The 2777-nt window shown below is 34.6% G+C and overlaps 1 pseudogene; it reads right to left on the bottom strand.

The window, feature by feature from the left end:
• Positions 1-471: 471 nt before the first annotated feature.
• On the bottom strand, positions 472-570 carry LOC129726275 (U6 spliceosomal RNA; annotated as a pseudogene).
• Positions 571-2777: the final 2207 nt, after the last annotated feature.

Here is a 2777-nt window from a genome sequence, read left to right as displayed (position 1 = left end):
AACTTTCGTGATTTTTACATTTTGATTATTACAATAAAATTTTAATGGGTTTCATGGGGCAACTAGACCTTTCATTTGAGAACATTTTTATGAATATCGATCCAGCTATCTCTGAGAAAATCGAATGAGATTGAAAAGTTGCACATACACACACACACACACCTACAGAAAATACTCAGCTCGTCGAACTGAGTCGAGTAATATATGCCATTCGGCCCTTTGAAGCACTTTCATACTTTCGGTTTTGCCTAGGAGAAAGGCAAAAATTGGTTTCGACAAAAATGCGTAATCTTGTAACGAAGAGGGGGGTCCCACAGAGCAAGGGTATTCCAAACGACACCGAAATTGAGATTTTTCCAAAGTGACATTAGATAAATAAATCCACAAGCTTTGAGCAAAATGAAAAGAGAGTGATGAAAAATTCAGCTTTTTGGCATAAGAATCCTTGATCTAGAGCTTAATCCTTGAGGCACAAAATTTATTATTTTTGCGTGTCATCCTTGCGCAGGGGCCATGCTAATCTTCTCTGTATCGTTCCAATTTTGGTATATGTCCAGCCGAAGCTAGGACAAAATTTATTATTTGGAATTGGGTAATAGGGATTCAGGATTCAGGTCAGGTCATGGGATCTAGACATTCTTAGGTTTTATGATAAAAGGTTTATGATTAAGAATTCAGTAGTTGGAATTAGGGATTTAGGACTTTGGATTTAGGTCTTAGACAACAGGAATTTGAATATATGATATAGAATTGGAAATGAAGAATCTATGATTTGGGATTTGGGGTGTCTTCAAGATGTGGTGTTGGCTTTATATTAATGGCTGAGTTGAGGTTAACCTTGTTCTATAAAGCGATAAAGTCTGAAAAGGTACCATGGAACGGGGTGAAATTGATCAATTTTTATAACAATTTCCAATTAGCTAGCTTCATGTACATTTTTCTCGAAATAGTATAATTTTGAAACAAGTGCTGGTGTGTGCTCCAGTAAACCTCTTTGGCTATTGGTGAAATTTCCATCGTCTACTTCATTAAATAAATTCGATAATTCTATAAGGTACTATGAGTTAAATTGGGGTGAAATTGATCACCATTGAAATCCCTACATTCTTTTGGCAATATGCTTTTTTTGTGATATGCTAAAGATAAATGATGATTTCTGTACTGCAAAATAACATTTACAGCTAGTTTAAAAACGAAAATAACGATATTTTAGGTTAAATTTGTTTATTTTGTTTCACGAGCTGCTTATTGCTAATTTTGGTCTTATTTGATCGTCGTTTGACCGATTTCAATTCGGTTTGTTGCAAAAGCTCAAAAACTAGCTCTGAAATTAAAATCTTTGTAGTTTCCTGCGAATTCATAAGTATTTCTTTAATGGTATGGAATGATTATTGTTGAAAATCACATTTTTTGAGCTTTTATCAAACTTTACTCACTTCTATAAATTTAATGTAATTGACCCTCGACTAAGATTACTTTAAGTAAATTCACCACTTTTTTTTTTGTTATTTGGAAACTTGTTTGATCAAATTTGATTGAGGAGTTGGCAGCCCTTGCACGCTGACCAAACTTCATTTTTTGTGCGGCAGTTTTTTTTTACTGATTACGCATTAAAAATACTAGAAATTGTGTTAATTTATGAAGTAGTGTTACGGGATAACTGTGAAGTGAAAACAATAGAAACTAATAACATGTAACTGAGAAATGAGGTGAAAGTATTCGACTCTAGTTCAAGTGCACGACTGCCAAATATCCTTGTGTGTGTTAATAAAAAAGTGTCGCGAAATCGCAAGTATACAAACGGGAGGCATCAACATGGTGTGTGTACTGTCGTATTCCAGTGTTTTCGATTGTCAGACGAACAAATGAGATATTATCTCATTATCTATGTACTTAAAGTACATACGTATAATGTAATCTGTAAATAGCGGTAGTTAGTATAGCGGAGATATTTGACCTATGCATACAAAAAATGTTACTGATCGTTTCACCTGAAGCAGTGAGCTCTTCCAAGATTCTCCATATATGGCCTTTCTCCATTTGAGTATGCTTTGAGTATGTTTCGTTTTGGCTATGCTTGCTGTTTTGTTGTATGAGTGCATTCAGCAAATCCGGAGTGATTCGCGATTACGGCGCAACTAACAAAATGTAAACAAATGGTTTTATTACACTATTGGTTTCGAAAAGACTTACGAAATTCATGGCAAGAATCCTTTCTTTTGTATAAATCGATAAAATTATTTAAATCAAGCTTTGAGTGAAGGGCGATAAAGCAGTTTACCCAAAACAAAAGATACTTTGGAACTAGGCTTTTTACATTGTCTGAAGCAACGGGCTTATTTGCGCAATATTTCGTAAACAGGCGACAGTAAAGGGCGGATCGACTTTTGTTTTAAAAATAAAGGCGCATTTAAAGGGGCGCAACTGAAGAAAAAATAAAAACGAGGCGAAGGAAAGATAGGCGTATCTCGTTGTCAGAATGCTTTAAGGCGAAATAGAGGTGGGCGAATCTCGTTGTCAGAATGCTTTAAGGCTCATTAGAAAAAGGTTAGAAGAAAAGCGCAGATTTAAGCCATAAATGCACAAATTTAATGTAGTATTGTTAGGAAACTATCAGCCAGGTTTATTTTATGTCGATTTTTGGTATTAATGTTAATGTTCACACAGCAATTGAATATTCTGTGAATACTGTGAGTATGAGGAAGTCCTTGATTTCAAAATCGCGAACTATGCAAATATTAAAAACAAATTAAACTGTGTCAATTGGCAACAAATTT

Source organism: Wyeomyia smithii, chromosome 2, assembly GCF_029784165.1.
Source record: "Wyeomyia smithii strain HCP4-BCI-WySm-NY-G18 chromosome 2, ASM2978416v1, whole genome shotgun sequence".
Taxonomy (NCBI): Eukaryota; Metazoa; Arthropoda; class Insecta; order Diptera; family Culicidae; genus Wyeomyia; species Wyeomyia smithii.
This window is presented reverse-complemented; position numbering and strand designations above follow the sequence as displayed.